This window comes from Armigeres subalbatus, chromosome 3 (genome assembly GCF_024139115.2).
Source record: "Armigeres subalbatus isolate Guangzhou_Male chromosome 3, GZ_Asu_2, whole genome shotgun sequence".
In the NCBI taxonomy this organism is placed as follows: domain Eukaryota; kingdom Metazoa; phylum Arthropoda; class Insecta; order Diptera; family Culicidae; genus Armigeres; species Armigeres subalbatus.
This window is the reverse complement of record NC_085141.1, coordinates 196822391-196848097: the sequence shown is the minus strand read 5'-3', so window position 1 is coordinate 196848097 and position 25707 is coordinate 196822391. Positions and strand designations below refer to the sequence as shown.

Here is a 25707-nt window from a genome sequence, read left to right as displayed (position 1 = left end):
AGTTTTTTTTCTTCTTTGCACACATTGATTTTTTTTTTCATTGCACACATCATTACTTTTTTTTCTTTCGCGTATAGTACTCTTATAATATTAGTTGAATTATTTTCTATATTACTTTTTATATCTACCATTATTTTCTAAATTTCCTACATTCAATATATTTTGATTTGAATTTGAATTTTTATCAAAACAAAATGAGTCGTGTGTTCCCTCGAGCGGAAGACTTGAATTTGGAGGAGTTTGATTTTCAGCAATCAACCGGAAGATACTTTTAAGCTTGATTTGAATGCAAAGCAAAGACATTTGAGAAATTTATTTAAAAATGATCAAAAAGATGGACACATTTATCGTTCACCTTACAATATTTTCGATGAATACTCTCACATTGAAGGAAGAGTACTAAATTTGGAGAAAGCATTAGAAAAAAGAGTGGAGTCAAAATACGAGTCGCGTGTTCTATATTATTGGTATAGAGTGAAGTGGATTCAAGAGAAGGGACAGGAAGAGAAAAGAAAAAAACGGGAGTTAGTGCAAGTGATCGAAAAAGTGATGTCGAAATTTCAATTCGAACCGCCGCAATCGCCGTTAGTGTCAAAAATAAATACTATTATTCAAGGGAAAAAAGAACAAGCAATAGGATGACAAGTAACGAGAAATTCTCCATCGCTCAGTTTGAAGCTTCCTGGACATTCTCCTTTATCAATGGACCAGACTGAGGAAATTAATAGTCGCGGATTGGATACTCTAGCACATCCAAAAGGAGTTATCCCAAAAATTCCAAAAATCACACCGAAGACAACTGAGGAGCCGGCGACACTTATTACTGTGCCGCGAAGCGAGTGGGAAGAAATAAGGACAATGATAGCGGATTTAACAGCCAGACTAGCGCAGAGCGAAAGCCAGAGGAGAATGGAAGATATTCCGAGCAGAGATAGAGTAGGTCAACAACGAGAGACGTCAGAAAGAGGTGCGCCGGTGCAAGTGAGGAGACCGGAGCACGGTAACAATCATGTTACGACACATCACGGAAGTATTGATGATAAAGACAGCGATGACGAACCGAACAGGAATCCGCCGGGTTGGCGCAACAGAATTCCTCAGATGGGTGACCATTTCTCAGATTATTCCAATTACAACGATTGGAACAACTACGCAGGACAAGCGATAAGGCATCCTGGTAAACGATATGCAGGCCAAGGACGAGTGGAAAAGTGGAAGTTGAGGTTCAACGGTGAACCAAGATCAGTAATGACAGTGGAGATTTTTCTTTACAAAGCCAAGAAGCTTGCTGAAACTTGCTAGCTCACTGGGTGGGGATAATTTCATTCAGGGTCGTTAATTCCCCAACTTACCGTTTCGTTCATGAACTGATCAGTCCTTATGACTTGTACCTACCAGAGGGAGGAACACTGTTGAAGCGGAACACGTATAGATAGGGGTGCCAGTTTTCTTGACTGTGTGAAATGCAAAGGTTTTACACCGTGAAAAATTCTCAAAAGCCAGAAGAAAATCAATTTCTGAATAATAATCAGAAGACGAGGCTTGAAGACTCCTCTGTGAGTCCGAAGCTTACGAAAACAATACAAAATTGCAAAAATGCCTTATTGCTCCAGGGATGTGCGTTTGTAAATGAATCGCTACAACCTGCTCAAGTGGATTTCATAGTTTATGATTTATTTGCCCTTATTGGGCCCTAATTGGTCACACTCTTAGATAGGGTACTTGCATGCTGGGCCTCTAGCCCTTGGATCCGTTGATCTTGGTGGCTGGCGGTCGACTACGATGGAGGAGTGCGACTGACGGTTCGCCGCAGGAGAAACTCGAAGCGACTCGTTGATTGCAGGTTGTCGATGTAGGTTTTAGCAGGTGATGGGGGTTCGCCACCAGTGAAACAGTGGCTCGAGAGGTTGCTGATGATTCGCCACCGGCATGGTAGGTGGCCGTGAGGCTGATGACAATTCGCCACCGGTGTGGCAGATGGCCGTGAGGCTGATGACGGTTCGCCACCAGTGTGGCTGATGGCCGTGAGTCTGATGACGGTTCGCCACCGGCGCTACTGGTGGCCGAGAAGCTGATGATGATTCGCCACCGGCAAAACGGGTGGCCTAGAAGCTGGTCGTGGAATTCGGTCTTACAAAATGGCCGACGGTGCTGGACAGGCACTGGTGATATGGCACTCCGAAACACCACCTTCCAATGGCGGATGCAAAATGGTGGTTTGCTTGGATGCCTCGGTGCTTGCACGTGACAGGTCCCCTTTTCTGTCGAATCTCTACAGATGACGAATCACTGGTGTTTCGTGCGCAGATCGGGACACTTTAGCGACTCGTGCAGCTCCTGGTGGCACGCCACAGCCTGGGCGAAAGGATCAAAAGAAAGGATCAAAAGGCATTAGTACCCTATCGTGTGACTATTTTCCTTTTTTATAACTTTTTACTTGTATTTCTAACAATTACCTTTTTCTTGATTGTATTTTCGTTTAGGCACTTATTTCACAGTACCGTGGACCCCCGATAATTTGAACGGTATCTCATTCAAATTAACAGGGTTCATTTTTAATATGAACTTCTGGTTACTCTATTTGCATCAGAAAATGTTTCTGGCTGCTCTCTTTGCTGGTTTGTTTTGATTCTGCGCTCCGTTTCACGCTGTTCCATTTTTCTTTTCTCAATTCCACGTGCTAAATGACGTTTGAACCACTTTTAATTTGAACGATGTTCAAACGAACGGGGTTCAAATTAAAAAGTGTTCAGATTAAAAACGGTCATATTACCGGGGGTCCACGGTATTCGCTTTTGAAACAATATTCGTACTAACTAAAATACAATTTACAATTTATTTTTAGGATACTTTTTGCATGTGGTTTTACTATCCGTACTATTTTTGGCTTCAGCACTTTTTTTTTAATTTATCCGAACTATTAGAATAAGAAAGATTTTACACTGCAAAATTTACAAAAAAACATCTTTAGATCAATAAGCACAATTTTACAAATAATTTTAGCAAAACCTTTAAACTATAATTTTACCCACGGCGCGCACTACTAATTCGTCTGATTATTTCGACAGAAAAGAAATTTTCTCAGTTGCGGCTGAGCTTTTATAAAATTTAAGAAGTGTAATTTTGGAGCGCAAACTTCGTGACAAAAATACGAGGTTTGACATTCATATACTCCTCCACCTTTGCATATCTTCTTGTCTTGATATAATAGCGACCCCTAGTTGTCATTTTTTTTTGTCACAAGTTTTTTTTTTACTAATTTTATTTGCTAATTATCTAATACATGCATTCATCTCTTAGACTAGGTGTTCCGTGTTTTCCTAACACTATCATCCTTATTTGCTATGTTACGTTTTTAGTTAGTATTAATACATTTTGCCTAATTACCTCTGGCAGTTAGGATATTTCCTCTGGTTGAATTGAACCATGTAGGAATTACAATGTTTTCTACTTAGGGTCTGTCTCATTTGGAGAATTAAACTTAAAAGTGACAGTTTGAAAATTAGCAAATAACCCGGTCATGAGAATGGCTGGTGCTACCCAGCAATTCCAACAAGACAGCGATGCAAAATGATTCGATATCTGTCAAAAGTAATCTTGCTCTACGAGCAGGGTTATTCTGTAATTATTGAAATGTCATTTTTAAGTTTAATTTCAGTTTAATTCTCCAAATGAGACAGACCCTTAAACTAAACTTAACCTAATTTATATTAAGGGTACAAGGAGCTAATCGTTGCAATAGAAGATTGCAACGATTTTTGTCTAAAATTGGAATTAATTTTGTTGGACATTTGTTGCACTGTCTCAATATTGTAGATCCAGTTGAAAACCGAACTGAGCTCTCGCGACAATCGCATTTTCTACCATTTCCGGATGTCGCAACTGCATCGCGAGTAGTGCGCATCTATGCCACAGCCGTGCGCCATCCTGCGCACCACTCGCGATGCAGTTGCGAATTCGGAAATGGGAGAAAATGCGATTGTCGCGAGAGCTCAGTTCGGTTTTCAACTGGATCTACAATATTAGAAATTCTATGAAGTTCATTGGTACTATACCACGGAGGCAACTTCAGAATCATTTTCAAAATTTTATTTTGAATCCTCTGAAGTTCCTTCTTTCTGGTATTGCAGCAACTAGTCCATATTGGCACAGCATACAACATAGCTGGTCTAAAATTTGTTTGTAAATCAAAAGTTTGTTCTTAAGGTCACTCCTGACAGAATCCAAGTTTCAAAGTGCTCGCGTTTTCGGGGGCACACCACTCCATACGGAAGCAACGCACAACTGTCATTTTTATTTTTTCACGCATGCTGCGACGCATGCGTCCGCCGCCTTCGTATCGAATGGTGTGCCCCCGAAAACGCGAGCACTTTAAAACTTGGATTCTGTCAGGAGTGACCTTAAGACAATGTTTTGATTTTCTGTTTATAAGTGGATATAGACACTTAATATATTTGTTACATTTGGCTTGAAGGCTTTCAATGTGATTTTTAAAAGTTAGTTTTTGGTCCAGCAGAAGTCCTAAGTATTGGAACCCCATTCATAGTGACAATATGTCTGCTAGAAGGTTTCAAATAAGAAGCTCTCGGCTTATGTGGGAAAATTATAAGCTGAGTTTTGGAAGCATTCGGGGAAATTTTCCATTTTCGCAAGTAAGTGGAGAAAATATCTAAACTTTTTTGCAATCTACTACAAATGACACGCAGGCTTCGCCCTTTGGCTGAAAGGCTCGTGTCATCTGCAAACAAAGATTTTTGACACCCTGGTGGTAAATCAGGTAAGTCAGAAGTAAAAATGTTATACAATATGGGCCCCAGTATGCTGCCTTGGGGGACACCACCACCAGATTTGGAATTCTGATAGTTTACCTGAAGTGAGCGATCTGATAAATAATTTTGGATCAGTTAAATGATGTACAGAGGAAAATTAAAATTCATCAATTTTACAATCAAACCTTCATGTTAAACACTGTCAAATGCTTTCTCTATATCCAGAAGAGCAACTGCAGTCGAATATCCTTCAGATTTGTTGAGCCGAATTAAATTCGTTACTCTTAATAACTGATGGGTGCACCCATGAATGCCCATGGCGAAAACCAAATTGCTCATCAGCAAAATAGAATTGTTATTAAGGTGATTATACAATCACGCCATGTGGTGAATTTCAAATTCACCACACGATTTTCTACTCCGATTGTCAAAAGCTCAAAACTAGCGTAATAATTTTCGTACAATGCTGAAATTAAAGTCGATTGTTAAGCATGAGTAATCAAACGATCTACGGATGTTTCATCTTCATGGGCGTTGTGGTTTTCTCAATTCGTGTTCTTGAAAAATCAGTAGAAAAAGCACGTGGTTTCCAAGATGGCCGATTTGTGGCTTTATTGTATAACCACCTTAAGATTGCTAAGCAATCGACTTTAATTTCAGCATTGTATGAACATTGTTACGCTAGATTCGAACTTTTGATAATCGGAGTAGAAAACCGTGTGGTGAATTTGAAACTCACCACATGGCTTGATTGTATAATCACCTTAAGGTGATTATACAATCAAGCCATGTGGTGAATTTCAAATTCACCACACGGTTTTCTACTCCTATTGTCAAAAGTTCAAATCTAGCGTAATAATTTTCGTACAATGCTGAAATTAAAGTCGATTGTTTGGCATAAGTAACCAAACGATCAAACGAATGTTTCATCCCCATGGGCGTTGTGGTTCTCTCAATTCGTGCTCTTGAAAAATCACTAGAAAAACACGTGGTTTCCAAGATGGCCGATTTGTGGCTTTGTTATATAACCACCTTAAATCCAAGTGGTTAAATTGTGACGAGTGATATATTTCAGTTTGCAAAATCACAAGGCGCGTCTCGAAGACCGTCGGAAAATGGTTTGTGGTTTGCTAAATCACAAGACGCGTCTCGAAGACCGTCGGAAAATAGTTTGTGGTTTTCTAAATCACAAGACGCGTCTCGAAGACCGTCGGAAAATGGTTTGTGGTTTGCTAAATCACAAGACGCGTCTCGAAGACCGTCGGAAAACAGTTTGTGGTTTGCTAAATCACAAGACGCGTCTCGAAGACGGTCGGAAAATAGTTTGTGGTTTTCTAAATCACAAGACGCGTCTCGAAGACCGTCGGAAAATGGTTTGTGGTTTGCTAAATTACAAGACGCGTCGCGAAGACCGTCGGAAAATGGTTTGTGGTTTGCAAAATCACAAGACGCGTCTCGAAGACTGTCGAAAAATGGTTTGTGGTGGCGCATCTGACCGCATCACCGCTGGAAAAATGGTTTGTGGTTTGAAGAACATCAAAGCCTCGCCGTGGAAAATTGCAATGTGCGTCTGGAAGATCGGTGGAAATGGTTTGTGGTTTTAAAAACTATAAGGCGTGTCTGAAAGGTGACCGAAAATAATGTTTTGTAGTTTGTGAAATTACAAGGTGCGTATGGAAGACTAACGGAAAATGGTTTACGATCTAGTAAATTTTAAAGCCCAGTCGAGCCTCGATGGTCCGGGGTGCAGGCTTCAAACCTGTAGTCGATTAGCGTCGAAGTGGTTCGATTCCACCTACAATAACGAAATCTGAGAGAAGTGGAGAAATATTCAATGCTGTTCGGAAAGCCAAATACATATATTATCTAGAAATTTATCTTGGAATGTACTGACTTAGTAGCCATAGCGGGTTTACCTGAAGGAGCAGATATATTGGGAATTGAAAAATTAATATGGTTGCCGGTTACTATTCGGAAGTTCGAATTTATTATGCGTAAGATTAGTTTGGAGTTATTGGCTAGCAGTCATACTTGATGCCAAATGGTTAATAGTGTACTGCGAAACTAAAAATTGGATTAAATGTAAGGATTTGGATTGGATTTGGAATGGATTTGATTGGATTTGGATTAGCTTTGTATTGGATCGGATTTTGGTTTGGATTTGCATTAGAATTGGATTGGATTTGCATCAGAATTGGATTGGATTTAGATTAGGATTTGGATTGGATTTGGATTTGGATTGGATTTGGATTGGATTTGGATTGGATTTGTATTAGATTTGGATTGGATTGGATTTGGATTAAATTTGGATTGAAATAGAATCACACATCAGTGTTTCAATCGGTGAGCAGCAAGCCATGACTTTTCCTCTTCTAGTCGGACCTCCGTGGCGTGCACACGCATCCACGGAGAGGCGCTGTCATAACTTGTGTGTATGTGTTTGCTCCGAACGTTCGAAGTTAGTATGCGTTCGATAAAAATACGAATGCCGGCCCAGGAAATAAGGCAGTTTTCAGCGTTTTTCCAGCAATTCCTCAGTAATAATCAATTTAGATAAGTGAAAAATTAATATGAAAATGTAATGAATATGCTATGATGGAGGTAAGTCGGCAAATAGCTCCAAAATATTGAATTTAGTTCAAAACTTTATTAGTATTAGTGCGGATTCGAATAAAATTATCTTCATTATCGAATTGATTACGGTTTATAGAGCCTTGATATGAACCATCATTCTATTTAAAATAATCTTTTCAAACAGTTTGCTTATTGAAGAAAGCAAACTGATTGGGCGATAACTAGAAGCATCAGCTAGATTTTGTCCGGCTTCAAAATTGGAACAACTTTGGCGTTTTTCCATTTATCTGGGAAGTATGCCAATCGAAAACATTTGTTAAATAAATTAACCAAAAAGGATAAAGAGCTCTCAGGAATTTTTTTGATAAGTATGTAGAAAATACCATCATCACCAGGGGCTTTCATATTTCTAAATTTTCTAGTAATAGATTTCACTTCATCCAAATTAGTTCCCAACGAAGGAACGGAAACATTCTCTTGATTGAGAATGTCTTCGAAGCTCCGTGTAACCTGATCCTCAATAGATCCTACAGCACAGCATAGGAAGATAATTTTAAAATGCTTATAATAAATTCTAGACAAAATGTAATTAAAATCTGATTGAAGTATGATACGGAAAAAGTTCCGAACTGTATGATAGACACATTTTTGGAAAATATTTAAAAAAATTGAGTTAAGCTTCCGAATATGTAATTCAGAACTTTTTCCGTATCGTACATCAATCAGATTTTAATTACAATTTGTCTAGAATTTATAATAAGCATTTTAAAATTATCTTCCTATGCTGTGCTGTAGGATCTGTCAAAGTTAGCACCGTCGTGTGTCTTCTTCTTATTTTTACTTGGATTCGTCTATTGGACTAGTGAGACCTAGACTAAAATTATGGGTACTCTCGAACTGCTGAGCAAGTTTTTTAGCCTTTTCGCCATTTGTTAATAAGCTCTATGATAATTAAAAGCAGAGCTGATTGGATTATAAATGGCTTCTTGTGAGATTTCAAATATCACAGGAAGGTGATCAGAGTCAAAGTCAGCATGAGTTACCAATTGGCTACACAGCTGACTTGAATCAGTTAAAACCAAATCAATTGTCGAAGGATTTCGAGTGGATAAAAAACAAGTTGGGCCATTGGGATATTGAATAGTATAATATCCCGCAAAACAGTCTTCAAATAAAATTTTGCCGTTGGAATTGCTTTGAGCATTATTCCATGAACGGTGTTTGGCATTGAAGTCAACAATTACGAAGAATTTAGTTTTGTTGCGAGTTAGAATTTGAAGATCAGCTTTCAACAAATTCTTTTGCTGCCCATTGCATTGAAAAGGCAAGTAGGCTGCATTGAAGGAAAATTGTCCAAAATTTGTTTCAACAGAAACTCCCAAGGTTTCAAAAACTTTGGTTTCGAACGAAGAAAATAATTCTCGGGTACTTATTCAAAAGGACGTATCTGATTTTGTAAACAAAGATTCAAACGTCGATTTGTCCAATCTGATGGAACTTCCTTGCAAATCAGCACCACCAACAGATAGCCGAAGGCTTCCCCTATCTGCCTGTGCTGATGGTTTGCGTGGGAGTGCCATCAGATTTTGAAAACTGCGTGAGTGCTGCTTCTGTCAAACCTTAATGGATCAATCAAGGTAACTCATTTTGCACTCACCGCATCAAAACAACGGCGGCACTGTATACGCATATTTCTATTCATGTGTGTTTGACAGAACATGTCTACGGTGGCGCGATCTGTTCATTTCATAGCGGCAGTTTTTGTTTATTGATTGATCCATTGAGTTTCCCAGAGCAGTCACTCACTGGTATGTTAAGTGTAGTATAGGGTAAATGCGTTGAATATAGGATTTGTGATGGAACCAGCAAATTATCATTTTGGAACCATCGGTTACATATTGCTGAGCGAGAAGGTGTGAGCAAGATGATCTTATTGAGAGACGTTCATATGTTGTTGGAAGGAGGTGCTTCGGATTGGTTTTTCACCTTCGTGGATGACTTGAATACGTGGGAAGAATTTGAGACTTCCATAACGCACCGATTTGGAAACCCCAATAAAGACCAGGGAATTAGAACGAAAATACAAGAACGGAAGCAACAGCGAGGAGAACCGTTCATTGCTTTTATGACGGAGATCAAGAAGATGAATCGCTTACTGTCCAAACCGCTTTCGAAACGGAGGAAATTTAAGGTAAAAAAAAATTGAAAATACATCGTGAAACGGCTTAGATATTAAAGTTTAAAGTCTTTCATATTTTCGTGACGGTCCCCGATTTTCGCAATCGTAAAATGTACCCCAATATAGAAAACACAGACGTAGTCCTACGTCAAAAGAGACGGCAACTCATTCTCTGAGTGATTTGAAACGAGCGTGTAGGTAGAGATGTTAACCGTGTAACTCTGACTGGGCAGAAATTTTGGAAACAACAGGGCGTACTGGGAACAAAAAATGCCAATAGATGGCGTTTTGTATATGATGTATATCAAAATCGCTTTACAAAATTTAAAGCATAATAATTATGCATAATAATTATTAACCCAAATTTCAAAAAATTGATGACGAAAATGAGTCAAGCATTTTTTTTGCACATTTTCAATTTTTTGTATTCATTTTGCCAATTTTAAATGAGTATATCCACAAATGGGTATTTTTTTCGGCAGAGAGAAAGAGATAGAAATGAGTCAAAAGATATTTTAGTTACTAGATAAAGATTGTCGCTTCGGTTCCCTTTGTTCTGCTGTCCGAAGCTGTCAAATCGTATCGTATATCTTTGACATTTAGCTCCCCTATCCTCGCCAGCAAAAGATGTTCCGGACAGCGACGACAGCGACAATCTTTATCTAGTAACTAGACTTTTGAGTAAACGTAATGCTAGTAGCGCTTATCATGTCTTCGTTGCGTCTAAAGCCATACACTGAGGAGGCAAAATCCAGAACCAGGCACGGTATACAGTAATACCCCCGCTGATCCGACAAATGTATGGCCGGACTATCGGGGTTTCTCTCGTTAATCCGACTGTCAAATCCATACAATTGACCCAAAACAAAATCACAGCACAAATTTGAAAATTGACAGCATAATGTGTTGATACTTTTTAATCCGGAAATTTCCGAATTAGCGAGATCCGGATTAACGAGTCATCGGATTAGCGAGGTCCGGATAAGCGGGGGGATACTGTACAAATTTCAGAAACAAATAATGCGTTATGTACTCTTTTCTGGTACAAAATTATTTCAAATCCGGCACAAATATTTGGTTGGGGAACCGCTATGGTCTGAGTAGTTTCTATCCCAACAAATTCGACAATTTCTTAATTTTCAAAATTAAATCATTTGAGTAACTGTTTTAAGTGATTCTTGGGTAGTTTTAGGCTTCCGTGTAAGAAATTATGCTGTACATATTTATAGCATCATTAATCTGGACATAGATGGCACTGACCCAGTCGATAAAGTAGACGAAATATACTCTTAATGCCATCTTTTAGCCATTTCATTTTATCTCTACACAAGTGGTATTTACGAATATACGTAATATACGTAAAATACTAAATAAGTCCAGTTTTGAAAAAAAAAACCGATTGATCCACCTAGTGGTGACATTATGCATACATTGGCATAATGACGAAGTTTAATCAAACTGATTAGAAATCGACATATATCAGGCTGACTTGCCAAATATTTGTCAGTATGAAAAACAGTGTACACGGTAGAACTAAAATACCCAAAAGTGAGTTCAATCAACCCATCTTCGTACTTCCGTATAGGCCTTTTCAAGAGACAGCTGATTTTATCGTCAAATGACAGTTCTTCTATGAAAGTTGACAATTTTAAATGGGTATTTTTTTCGGCAGAGAGAAAGAGATAGAAATGAGTAAACGATTTTCCCGAGTAATGCTAGTAGCGCTTATCATGTCTTCGCTATACCATCTTGTTGCCTCTGAGGAGGCAAAATCCAGAACCAGGCACAGATTGTTACGGTATACAAATTTCAGAAACAAATATTGTGGTTTATGTATTTTGTGTCTCTCTTTTCTGGTACAAAATAGTTCAAATCCGGCACAAATATTTGGTTGGGGATCAATCTCAATCTCAAAATCTTGCTGAACCGCTATTATAAATGGTTTTTTTTTTCAAATACAATTTGAGTAGTTTCTTTCCCATGACTGTTGATGATGAACTCAACAAATTCGACAATTTCTTAATTTTAGGTTCAGCTGCGATAGCACGGAAAATCATCAAACTGTTTTAAGTTTGGGTAGTTTTAGGTTTCCGTGTAAGAAATTATGCTGTACAGAGAAATTTTTATAGCATCATTAATCTGAAAATAGATGGCACTGACCCAGTCGATAAAGTAGACGAAATATACTCTTAATGCCATCTTTTAGCTATTTCATTTTATCTCTACACAAGTGGTATTTACGAATATACGAAAAAACAGATTGATCCACCTAGTGTGATCCAAGTAGTGATCCACTGTTTGGCATAATGACAAATATTTGTCAAGTTTACCCGGACATCCAATGAAAATAGATACTAAGGTATGGGATGTGATGTGACTATTTTATCAGTATGAAAAACAGTGTACACGGTAGAACTAAAATACCCAAATGTGAGTTCAATCTACCCATATTTAGTGTGCGTGCCTTTCGTGTATGGCGAAAAAGCTTTCACTTCTACATTCGAACGAGCTCCCAAGATTTTTTTATGTACAGGTTATCCGACTTGTCAATATCCACAACTCAGCCATCTTGGATTTTTGTATGGAATTTATGCTCGTTTGTTTACGTTTTGCACTGAAAATGTATGTTTCCCCCCCGCGCTGGTTATTCCCATCTACTGACGAAGTCGGATAACCTGTACCTGTATAAAAAAAATCTTGCGAGCTCCCATAAGAAGCCATGCAAATATGTACGTCACCATTTGCTGTTTACATTTTCCATCATCCACTAATCCACTTGCATTTGGTCTTCTTCCTCACCTTCTATCTATCTCATTTCTCATTGCCGGACATCTATCAAACTGATTAGAAATCGATATGAATATCAGGCTGACTTGCCAACTATTTTATCAGTATGAAAAACAGTGTACACGGTAGAACTAAAATACCCAAATGTGAGTTCAATCTACCCATCTTCGTACTTCCGTACACTGATAATAATTTCATGGTAAGTGCAACAACGGCAACCTGTTTTGGATTACTATCCCTAGCAGCACACATGTTTCACCTAGGTTACGGTAACTGTTATGTGACCAGATTTAGTCACAATCAAGTTGCTGCAACCATTTTTGTTTGACTTGTGCTGCTCGGGATGGGTCTGTCTCAATTGGATAATTAAACTGAAATTAAACAGTTCAATCAAAGGTAATTGCCTATTTCCGGGGATTAAACCACCCGACTTGGACGTTAATTTACAATGTTATGAAAACTCATATGTGAATATGTACGTTATGTGGAAGATATTGATTTGCAAAATGTATTGGAGGTAACCACTTTCCCTTCGATGGGACTCGAACCCATGACTGTAGGGACTGTAGGGTCATGGGTTCGAGTCCCATCGAAGGAAAAGTGGTTACCTCCAATACATTTTCCAAATCAATATCTTCCACATAACGTACATATTCACATATGAGTTTCCATAACATTGTAAATGAAATTAAACTTTAAAGTGACATTTCAATAATTATCAAATAATCCTGCTCGCCGAGCAAGATTACTTTTGACAGATATCGAATCATTTTCCATCGATGTCCTGTTGGAATTGCTGGGTAGCACCAGCCATTCTTATAACGGGGTGATTTTTTAATTTTCGAACTGTCACTTTTAAGTTTAATTCTCCAAATGAGACAGACCCTATGCCTGCACACATTAGGGGCAAGCCAAGCCAACGGTATAGGTAGGCATCAGCAATAAAATCACAGAGAACAGACGTTCATCTTTATTCGCGTGCTTGTGTAAAAGTTTGTACTGGTCATTTTGAAGTATGTCGTTATGCCCCCGTTGCGCGGTGCTAGTGTGCTGATAAAAATGGTTAAAATTTGCCGTATTTTACTTTTTAACGCTAGTGTTCATTCCGAATTGCTCCTATAGGCTCGCTCCTATAGGTGTCAGCACTACATTGTTTATATGTAGTGTATGCCAACGCCACCACTGAGTGAGATTGAGTTTTTATGTCGGGCTGCCTGCGTTGGCGGCGCTGAGGTGCGATTTAAATCTTTACACACGTTTTTAACGAAATTTTATTCGAGCATCCATGTCTGTTCTCTGTGGCTTAGGCTAGTTTCGCCGACTGGCTTGCTGAGATCCACTGCTACGTTGTCTCGATCCCTCGGCGGTCGTGCCGCAAACTTCCTCACTCGAATCCTCCTGACTTCCCCCGGCGTCGAGGGTGGTCCACCAGTTCCGGTGAAGGAAACTTCCGCACTGATGGTGCGATGATGGTGATGTGTGTGTGTGTTTTTTTTTTCCATAGAGTTTTGACACTTCCTAGCAAAAACGCTGGAAACTTTCACCTCTCCCTGCGGTAATCCGCCAATTGGGAGTTAGGCTCTGTGGATCTCAATTACCGGTTTTGATGGAGTGCGGAGGTCGGACCAGAGAAAAAAACGTGAAATAAACTCTGGGGAGTACACCATAGCCTTTTGCGTTGTAATCTTTGCGTTGTCTTGTGATACTCGATTCCACTACCCACCAAACCCTTCTTTCGTCATCCGCATTATCTCCCCCTGGAACCACCGTACGATATTACTTCATTGGGGAGGCTGGTTGTGCATCTAGCACCGCTCCGTACTTTGGCCTTTTGTTCTGGTCATGTCTTACCGATGTATTGCCAAACTTTCTTATTATTATTCGTTTTCCAATCGCTGATCTTCTCTCCATTTCCGTTGCAGAGCTGACATGATCTGTGTCATTGCACTGTGAACGGCGTTCCACACATTTGCATCAGCGCACATTCTCTCGACAATGTTGTCTGGATTTGTGTCCGGACCACTGAAGACGAACGTTTCGTTTCGAATTATCTCGAACCTTGGACACTGAAAGAATACATGTTCGGGTGTTTCCTCACTGCCTATACACTCTGGGCATAACGACGACATTGTATGGCCGAACCTATGGTGATACTTTCTGTAGCACCCATGCCCAGATAGAAACTGAGTCATGTGAAAGTTGACTTCACCATGAGTCCTATTTAACCATTTTGATAGATTCGGAATGAGGCGATGGGTCCACCTACCGTTCTGTGCATTATCCCACTGCTGTTGCCATCTACTTATCGTTTCAGTTATTTTTCTATTTCGAACACCTCTGACGCCTCGATCTACAAGGCATTCGCTATCCTCCTCTAGTAACAGAACAATTGGAATCATACCTGCTATCACGCATGCAGCTTCCGACGATATTGTTCGATAAGCACTCGTGACCCTCATGGCCATTAGTCTGTACGTACTGCTTAATCGAAGTCTGTTCCTCTGCGTCTTCAACGCTGTTATCCAGACAGGGCTCGCGTATCGCAAGATGGATATGTGTGTGTGTGTTTTTTTTTCTTCCTAAACAATGGAGGGGGAATCTGCTCAACAGACATCCTGGGTTGACCAGGAAGTGCGGGGTTAGGGGCCACCTCCAATGAGGGAGGCAGGACTGCATCCCCGACCAGCTAAACCGTTTCCATTGCCGCCAAGCCCATCGTCCCTTCGGTACAACCAGAAAGTAATGCTTCAAAGGGGGGCCAGTGCATAACGCACCCTCGAGGTTAGCTGCGTGTCCTTGCAGCATCGAACATTTTTTATTTATCATCAGACTAAGGCCGGAGTGGCCTGTGCTGCACATAAAAGACTTCTCCATTCAGCTCGGTTCAAGGCTGCACTTCGCCAACCACGCAGTCTGCGGAGGGTCCGCAAGTCGTCCTGCACCTGATCGATCCACCTTGTCCGCTGTGCACCTCGCCTTCTTGTTCCCGTCGGATCGTTGTCGAGAACCATTTTCACCGGATTACTGTCCGACATTCTGGCTACGTGCCCGGCCCACCGCAGTCTTCCGATTTTCGCGGTGTGAACGATGGATGGTTCTCCCAACAGCTGATGCAACTCGTGGTTCATTCGCCTCCTCCACGTACCGTCCGCCATCTGCACCCCACCATAGATGGTACGCAACACTTTCCTTTCGAAAACTCCCAGTGCGCGTTGGTCCTCCACGAGCATCGTCCAGGTCTCGTGTCCGTAGAGAACTACCGGTCTTATAAGCGTTTTGTAGATAGTCAGTTTGGTACGGCGGCGAACTCTATACGATCGGAGCGTCTTGCGGAGTCCAAAGTACGTACGATTTCCAGCCACTATGCGTCTCCGAATTTCTCTGCTGGTATCGTTATCGGCGGTCACCAGTGAGCCCAAGTACACGAATTCTTCAACCACCTCGATTTCGTCACCACCGATAGAAACTCGTAGTGGGTGGCTCACATTGACCTCTCTTGAGCCTCTTCCTATCATGTACTTCGTCTTCGACGTGTTGATGACTAGTCCAATCCGTTTAGCTTCGCTTTTCAGTCTGATGTAGGCTTCCTCCATCCTCTCAAAGTTACGTGCCATGATATCAATGTCGTCGGCGAAACCAAATAACTGGACGGACTTCGTGAAAATCGTACCACTCGTGTCAATCCCTGCCCTTCGTATTACTCCTCCAAAGCGATGTTGAATAGCAGACACGAAAGACCATCACCTTGCCGTAACCCTCTACGGGTTTCGAAGGGACTCGAGAATGCCCCTGAAACTCGAACTACGCACATCACCCGATCCATCGTCGCCTTGATCAACCGTATCAGTTTATCCGGAAATCCGTTTTCGTGCATTAGCTGCCATAGCTGGTCCCGATCGATTGTATCATATGCGGCTTTGAAGTCGATAAATAGATGATGTGTGGGCACGTTGTATTCGCGGCATTTCTGCAATACCTGACGTATGGCGAACACCTGGTCTGTGGTAGAGCGTTCGCCCATAAAACCCGCCTGGTACTGCCCCACGAACTCCCTTGCAATTGGTGCTAGTCGACGGCATAAAATTTGGGAGAGTACCTTGTAGGCGGCGTTCAGCAATGTGATTGCGCGGTAGTTGCTACAATCCAGCTTATCGCCCTTTTCGTAGATGGGACACACGACACCTTCCATCCACTCCTGCGGCAGAACCTCATCCTCCCAAACCTTGGTAATCACCCAGTGCAGCGCTCTAGCCAGTGCTTCACCACCGTGTTTAAACAGCTCTCCTGGTAGTTGGTCAACTCCAGGGTCTTTGTTGTTTTTCAGCCGGCCGATCTCCTCCTGGATTTCCTGGAGATTCGGAGCCGGAAGTCGCATGTCCTGCGCGCGTGCTCCTAGGTTCATTACCATACCGCCACCGTTGTCTGCCATATCGCCATTCAGGTGCTCTTCGTAGTGCTGCCGCCACCTTTGGATCACCTCACGCTCGTTCGTAAGAAGGTTCCCGTTTATGTCCTTACACATATCGGGCTGTGGCACGTGGCCCTTACGTGAACGGTTCAACTTCTCATAGAACTTTCGTGCGTTATTAGCGCGGTACAGTTCCTCCGTCTCTTCACGGTCTCGATCTTCCTGCTGGCGCTTTTCCTCCGGAAAATCGAGTTTTGTCTGTTCCGCTCCCGTTTGTATCGTGCCTCGTTCGCCCTCGTGCGGTGTTGCAGCAATCTCGCTCATGCTGCATTCTTCTCCTCAACTAACTGTTCACATTCGCCGTCATACCAGTCGTTTCTCTGATCCGGAGCCACCGTACCTAGTGCAGCGGTTGCGGTGCTTCCAATGGCGGATCGAATATCTCTCTAGTCATCTTCAAGAGATGCTGCGCCTAGCTGCTCTTCCGTTGGGAGTGCCACTTCCAGCTGCTGCGCGTAGTCTTGGGCTAGTCTACCGTCTTGTAGCCGCCCAATGTTAAGTCGCGGCGAACGACTCCGACGCGTGTTGATCACCGTCGAGAGTTTTGAGCGCAGACATACTGCGACGAGGTAGTGGTCGGATTCAATATTCGCACTGCGGTAAGTGCATACGTTCGTGATGTCGGAGAAGAATTTACCGTCGATTAGAACGTGGTCGATTTGGTTTTCCGTTACTTGATTAGGTGATTTCCATGTGGCCTTGTGGATATTCTTACGGGGGAAGAAAGTGCTTCGGACTACCATTCCACGGGAGGCTGCAAAGTTTATGCATCGTTGGCCGTTGTCGTTCGATACGGTATGCAGACTATCCGGTCCGATGACCGGTCTATACATTTCCTCCTTCCTACCTGAGCGTTCATGTCACCGATGACGATTTTGACGTCCCGCAGAGGGCATCCATCGTATGTCTGCTCCAGCTGCGCATAGAACGCTTCTTTCTCGTCGTCGGATCTCCTTCGTGTGGGCAGTGCACGTTGATGATGCTATAGTTGAAGAAACGGCCTTTTATCCTCAGCTTGCACATCCTTGCGTTGATTGGCTGCCACCCAATCACGCGTTGGCGCATCTTTCCCAGCACTATGAAGCCGGTTCCCAGCTCGTTGGTGGTGCCACAGCTTTGGTAGAAGGTAGCCGCTCGATGCCCGCTTTTCCACACTTTCTGTCCTGTCCAGCAGATTTCCTGCAGCGCTACGACATCGAAGTTGCGGGGATGTAATTCATCGTAGATTATACTGTCGCAACCTGCGAAGCCTAGCGACTTGCAGTTCCATGTTCCAAGCTTCCAATCGTGATCCTTTATTCGTCGCCTAGGTCGTTGCCGATTGTATCGAGTCGTATTATCTTCAATGTTATTCGTAATGGTTGCTTTTAAAGGCGGCTTATTGGGCCTGCGCAAACCTCCTGTCTCGTCGGAGAGCCGTCGTGTCAGGGCTGTTTAGCGTCCCACCTAACACCAGGACTTGGGCTTGTGCGCTTTGAGCGGCACACGGTCGCTTTGGCGGAGCCTACTTGCGGATTCATGCAGCTTTTTATAGAGGTTTAACAGGGCCCTCCTTAGCCGTGCGGTAAGACGCGCGGCTACAAAGCAAGACCATGCTGAGGGTGGCTGGGTTCGATTCCCGGTGCCGGTCTAGGCAATTTTCGGATTGGAAATTGTCTCGACTTCCCTGGGCATAAAAGTATCATCGTGTTAGCCTCATGATATACGAATGCAAAAATGGTAACTTGGCTAAGAAACCTCGCAGTTAATAACTGTGGAAGTGCTTAATGAACACTAAGCTGCGAGGCGGCTCTGTCCCAGTGTGGGGATGTAATGCCAATAAGAAGAAGAACAGGGCCCACTGTCAAACCCCACCACATCCTAGGCAGGCGCCACAACTCGCAGATGGCCTGGGGAGGGATCGTCAAGCCCTTGGACATAGTCCCTGCTGCCCCCAGCTGCCTGCAGCATCGAACGTCGTGACTCGCTTTTTTAGAAGAACACCATGGCATCGTGCCAGCGCATTGCTGGCTTTCCAGGGGGCCTTACCACGCCCTATGTCCTCGGAAGGTGGGCAGGGTCGACTTCGCGCCTGCTTCCCTCTGCACGACTGGTATCAAGAATGATGATGCCGCGTGCACCCCAAATTGACCTTTCTGCGATTGGGCCTATTCGCCAGCACACAGAGGGACTTGCCGACGCGGTGCCTACGCCTGCCCCAGCCTTGACGAGGACCCCTTTCCGTCCTCGGGCTCGGAACCCGCCCGGTTGACCGACGCCGCGAAAGCGACGATACCATGTTGTTTTTCACGCGGCCACTTGTTCGATAAAAGGATCGAGTTCGACAACTCCATCTTTACACATCCTCCGGACTAGGTTGTCCAAGCATGTGGTCACGCATTATGCGAAAATGCGGGCACACGAACAACACGTGTTCCGCCGTTTCCTCTAAACCTACGCACACCGGACACTCGGGCGAGGCCGAGTGTCCGAACCGGTGTAGGTACTGTCTGAAGCAACCATGGCCTGTAAGGACCTGGGTCAGGTGGAACGTGATTTCCCCATGGCGCCTCTTGACCCACGTACCTATCTCCGGTATCAACCTATGTGTCCATCTACCCTTAGTGGAACTGTCCCACGCACGCTGCCATTTGACCATTGAGGCCAACCTGACAGTCCTACGGATGCCTCTCGTGCCACGCATTTCGAAGCACTCTATGTCTTCACCGATAACGATGTCAATAGGCATCATACCGGTGGTGACGCAAAGTGCATCGTGCGACACGGTACGGTACGCGCTCGCAACTCTTAGGCACATGAGCCTATACGTACTTTCTAACTTCGTTCTGTAGCAGTTAATACGCAGGGCCGTGCCCTAAGCTGGCCCCCCATACCTCAGTATGGACAGAGTTACGCTGGCCAGAAGCTTGCGCTTGCTGGCATAAACCGCAGAGCTATTGGGCATCATCCGGGACAATGCCGCTATAGCTGTGGAGACACGCTTGCAGGCGTAATTGAAGTGGCTACCAAAGGTGAGCTTATCGTCGATCATTACCCCCAAGAGTTTGATGGAGCGTTTAGAGGTGACCGTGCAGTTGCCTGCCCTTATCACCGCTTGTTGCTCCGACTTTCGGTTGTTAACAACAAACAACCTCAGTCTTGTGGTGAGCCAGTTCTAACTTCCTGGAACTCATCCACTCCTCCACAATTGCGATCGAGTGGGCTGCAGTCAATTCCACCTCTTCGATCGATTCGCCGTAAACCTCCAGCGTAATATCGTCAGCGAAGCCGACGATTGCCACGCCCACCGGGAACTTCAACCTCAAGACACCGTCGTACATGACGTTCCATAACACCGGACCCAGTATGGAACCTTGCGGAGCCCCTGAGGTTATGTCAACGCACTTCCGACCCGCCTCCGTGTCGTATACCAGTACTCGATTCTGGAAGTAGCTTCCGAGAATCTTGTACAGGTTCTCGGGAATTCCAAGACGCAGGAGCGCATCTGTAATAGCTGCCCAACTGGCACTATTGAAAGCATTCCTCACGTCGAGAGTCACTACTGCACAATAGCGAACTCCCCTCCTCTCACGCTGGATAGCGGATTTGGTAACCGACAAGATAGCGTCTACGGTCGACTTACCCTTTCGGAAGCCAAACTGGTTACTCGATAGACCATCCGCACCCTCCGTGCGTATCAACAACCTGTTGAGGATGATCTTCTCGAGCACGTATCAAGCAGGCATATTGGTCTATATGCCGACGGATCCCCGGTGGTTCCCGCTTTTGGCAATTGGACCAAGCTCTGCCTTTTCCATGCTTCAGGGAAGACTCCCTCGTCCAGGCATCTCTGCATAACAGATCTGAACATCTCGGGAGCCTCGGCAATGGCCGCTTTGATGGCCAGGTTCGGAATACCATCCGGTCCTGGCGCCTTACCTACACTAAGGGACTGTGCAATCCCGCAAGTTCCGCCACCGTTACTCTTCCCTCGTCGGCCACTCCTGGCCCATGGCAGCTCCACAAAGGGAGGCCAGGGACTTGGGTCGTGACGTGGGAAGAGCCCGCGATGATCCTCTCCAGCATCTCTGGAGACCGCTCTGTAGGGCCATCGCCCCACGTGTCTTGGCCATTACGACCCTATAGGCGTCACCCCATGGATTCGCGTTGGCACTTTGACACAGGCCCTTGAACCAGGCTTTTTTGCTTGATCTAATCTTAGTCTTCAGAGCGGCTCTAACAGCCACGAACGCCACCTGTCGTTCAACACGCTCCTCTTCTGTGCGTGCTCGCTGCATCCGCCTCCTTGCCCGTAGGCAGGCGCGGCGCAGGTTCGCAATTGCTTGAGTCCACCAGTAAGCCGGTGGTCTTCCATTCCTAGGGTGGACTTTCCTAGGCATGGTGACATCGCATGCACGCAAGAGTACTGTTACCAGCTGCTCGCCGCTCAGACCGAGAGTATTGTGCTCGCGGCGGAGCGCTTCCTTAAACACCTCGTCGTCGAAGTATGATGTCTTCCACATACGAGGACTAGGCCTCGCCCCTTCTTCCGTCCGCTGAATGCTGGTCGTATAGTCGATACTGTAGCGAACCGCCAGGTGGTCGCTGTGAGTGTAGCCATCATCTACCCTCCAGTTCGAACTACTCGTTTGGCCAGGGCTCCAGAACGTAACGTCGATAATCGACTCGGCACCGTTCCAGCTGTAGGTACTTTTGGTACCGACATTAGCCAAGTCCACATTCAACATGGCCAGTGATTCCAGCAGGATCTGCCCCCGTTGATTCGTGGAGCGGCTTCCCCATTCCACGGCCCAAGCGTTGAAGTCCCCCGCTATCACCACCGGCCTACGCCCCATCAAGTTAGCCGTCAAACCACAGAGAACAGACGTTCATCTTCATTCGCGTGTTTGTGTAAAGTTTTTACTGGTCATTTTGAAGTATGTCGTTATGCCCCCGTTGCGCGGTACTAGTGTACTGATAAATATGGTTAAAATTTGCCGTGTTTTACTTTTTAGCGCTAGTGTTCATTTCGAATTGCTCCTAGGCTCGCTCCTAGGTTTTGACGTAGGACTTACGTCTTTCTTTACTATACTGGGTGTCATTTAGATTTTTGGAAATCGAGAGCGTTACGCTGAAAGGGAAGATTTTGAACGTTACTAGGGCCTTTATCCTTCGATGGATTTTTAAGATTTATATATCAATCGACTTGGATACTCTCCAGCATTTTGCCTATTTCATTGAAACTTATGATTATTAACGATAAGCTATTGAAAATCTCAACTCTTGTCAAAGCCAGCAACAATTTCATATGTAACCAATCCCGTGCATTCCTAACACGGACATCAGAATGCGGTATCTTACGGGCCTTCGGGTCTACCGGAAGATTTTCTTTGTGTATAAAAGAAGCAGTGCCTGCCGTGTGCGAGTCATTACAATTTGTGACAGCAGCGCGTACTGACGTGCTTTTTGCTCGCGCATTTTTCGTTTCGTTCGTTCGTTCGTTGTTTACCTACACAGCGATAGCATGCAGTCACCTGCGGTAGAACTTCCGGTGGGACTGCGAATATGCATGAAAGAAGTGGGCGCAATTTTTTGTCATTCTGTGCTTGATGATGATCGGTTGCAATGGATGCAATCGTCCATCGCATCGCTCGCAGTTCACGGCTAGAGGCCGATGATGGCGGAGGCAGTGAGGGCAGCGGTGGTAGATGAAGAAGAATAAACTAAGAGAGATTTGGTCTGCTCATCCTCGAAAAGTGATTGGTTTCATAATCCACATGATCCCGGGATGGGTTCGAGTCATGTCATTTGACTGACCATATGTTAAGTTGTGCTTGGTACTAAACGACACGTTAAAACATGGTTATACTATAACAGTTCTGATTCCCCAGCAAAAAAAATCAACTACACTGATGAAAATAGAAATTTGATTAAAATAATTAATTACCTTTATTCGCAGAAGGCATTAGCAATTAAAGATGAACAGTCAGCAATAGTGTTAATATCCATATTAGAACATTTCGCTGTATTACATGTAAATGTTTTAAAAAAGTTCGCAAAAAAATATTTCCAGAAGAATATTTAAACTTGACGTAGACTCGGGGTATGGAATCAAAACATTAAATAATTTTTTGTTGACGTATTAGCAGTATCTCCTCTATTTTAGTAGGGTTACTGCTCCTTGACTTATTTTTTATTGTTGTGATTTTTTTTCAGCAGTAAGCACGCATGTTAGCAAAAAGAAGCAACGAAAATGGTGCTGTATCTCTTTGTTTGGAAAACGGGACAGTTCCCCTAAAATAGCACATTTTGCCCAAGTCTGAAAATTTTATAAATAGAATTTTTAAACTTTAAATACGATCATCAATAAGAAATTTATAAATGCCCTACATTTGCTTGAGTAAATAAGGGCTAAATAGTTTGAAACAAACTAATTATTAGTTTTATTTCCAGAAGTTTTGAAAAAACAAATAGCTAATAATTCTATAGAGCATGGAAGTTGACGTTTCCAATATCGATTCCTTTAATTAAACTCCATAGATCCAAAAGTTAGAAGTTAAATGTAAATACGTTACGTTTATACAAGTCCTACGTCTACTCGCGGTTATGTTAAAAACATTACCCATTGCTCGTTTTTTTTTTTTTAAACGAAGGTAATGGAAATCTGCAAACAGACACCTGGGGAGGCGAACCCAGGTAGTGTGGGGATGGGATCACCACTCCCGACCCACTAAAACCAACTCCTTCCTCTTCAGTCATTCCCCCGGCCCGCAATTAAGCAATACTTCGGGGGATGACTATTGGGCATTGCGCCCCCTCCATGACGTACACAAGTGCACGTATGCGCCTCGACTCTTCGACACTCCCCATGCAACACATTTGCACAAGACACACTGGCACCACATGTGCCCCAACACTCACCTGCCTATGCCGCTTGAATGGCTGCAAGGAACCAATTTATAGGTACCCTGCAGGGGGTACCCCATGCCGCCATCTCACAAGATAGACAGTCCTCACTCAGTGTGGTGTTCACCCCGTCCTGCAACAGGGTGGCACCACTTGTCTACCAAGCCAGAGGCGACCGTAGGTTGGTGGCTCCTATGCCGCTCCTACCTCAGTTACGAGGCAGACCCTTTCATGTCTCCTATTTCTGAGGTGCCGCAGAGGCATCAACCCCCCGACACTCCTGCCAGTCATAGCGAGACTTTCGTGTCTCCTACTTCTGAGGTGCCGCAGAGATATCTGCCCCCCGACACTCCTGCCAGGCCTAGCGAGACTTCACTCATTCCGTCCCTGACAGCCGGATCACACTACTGCTCTGAGAGCTCTCAGCCTGCCGTAACCCCTTACCACCGTCTTTCCTGGGTGGACGGACCTTTCCCGGTCCTTCCTCCCCCGGTTTTGGAGGTACCTGGCCGGGGTTCAGCTTCCCAGCCCCACTACTCTTGTTCGGGGTAGTAACCCTCCGCGTTTTGGGGCGGCCCCCAGGGAGCTCATCCCCTGGAGACTGTCTCCCCCTTTTTTGTGTCTGCTCCGTTGGAGCAGCCATCCCCGACGTGCCTGCGAATACTTGAGCCTCAGTCTGGGTAGACTTTGGCACCACCGTCTTCGCTGGCACGCCCTCGGTCGATTCGACCTTGCCCAAATCCGCGAATTCTTGGGCCTCAGTCTGGGTAGACCTCGACTCCATGGATTTCACGGGTTCGCACTTGGCCGTCCCGACCGCCGTTTCCAGCTTGGCGTCCAACATCGACTTTCGAAGTTTCAGCAAACTCCTTTTGAGGTCCTTACTGATATTATGCTTCGATGACGCAAAGTCGATGATGGCGTCCAGCTGTTCCGTCGCCACCTCGAAGGCCGAAAGCCCATCGCGTTTGCGGTTCATCGCCTCCACAAGCCATGGGCCGTCAATAACCTCTACCGGCGTTTTTTTAGCCGAGAGGAAGGTTAAGTGACCCACGCTGGCGCTGCCCACTGAGCTGCCGACTATTGCCTCTGGCCTCCTAGGCGGAGACCTGAACAACCCACCTCTTGCGAAGGGGTTGTCGCCTACACTACTACCACTAGTTGAAGAATTGTCTTGGTTTTCCATTTTGATCCCACGAGTTGCTCGGGAAAAGAGGTCCACCACGCAAGAGCCCAGCATGACGCGGTACCCCACAGGCTCCGTTAAAGGCCTAGCTTATTATTTCACCCCCCTGGCCATGCATCCCCTCGGCACGGGTCGCTTGACGCCTTGGGATTAGGGGTTAGGGACGATGGTCCCGGTCTAACTCGCAGTGGCCATGGGGAGGGGTCGTCAAGCCCTTGGACAAAGTCCCTGCTGCCCCCCGTGTGTGTGTGTGTGTGTGTGTGTGTGTGTGTGTGTGTGTGTGTGTGTGTGTGTGTGAGACACGATTTTAAGTACTTAGTATTATCCAATTTGCTCGCAACAAGTTACAATCGACGCAGATTGTCTAGTTGTTTCCATATGAATTGATGTAAAAAGTAAAATCTATCCCCCTAGAGTGCTATTTTGTCCTCTCTTATGTGTTTTTCTTATTTTTTTAATGCGCGAGAAAGGCACCACCAACGCTAGGTGGATTGATCTGGGTTTTTTTTATTGTCAACCCACGGTACCACGTACTTATGTTGCAAGACAGTTTGTGTTTTTGACGCTCCTAGAAATCTTTTTAGTAGCACGCAAAATTTGAATAACTCCCCCTTACATTTACCAAATGCTGTTATATTTTCATAGCACAAATAGGGTAAATCACTACTTGGGTCTATGGACCCAATTCCCGGCTCACTGCACAGAAAACTAATGATTTATACTGTTTGGAATCCGTAGAATTATGATTGATAATTCTTAAAAAGTCTCCCATTCAACTCGCACAATACTCAATATTCTTCAACCATTTATTTTACTCTTAATGGTTCCAATTATAGAAAATAAAAATGTAGATATCAAA

At 44.1% G+C, this 25707-nt stretch overlaps 1 protein-coding gene and 1 non-coding gene across 9 annotated transcripts in view; both read left to right on the top strand.

Moving 5' to 3' along the window:
- Positions 1-25707, top strand: part of LOC134224821 (uncharacterized) — a 225942-nt gene that overhangs the window by 68964 nt on the left and 131271 nt on the right. The gene's annotated exons all lie outside the window — the stretch shown is intronic.
- Trnastop-uca (transfer RNA opal suppressor (anticodon UCA)) lies at positions 6496-6575 on the top strand. Its single transcript has one exon. It is a non-coding gene; the product is annotated as a tRNA-Sec (tRNA).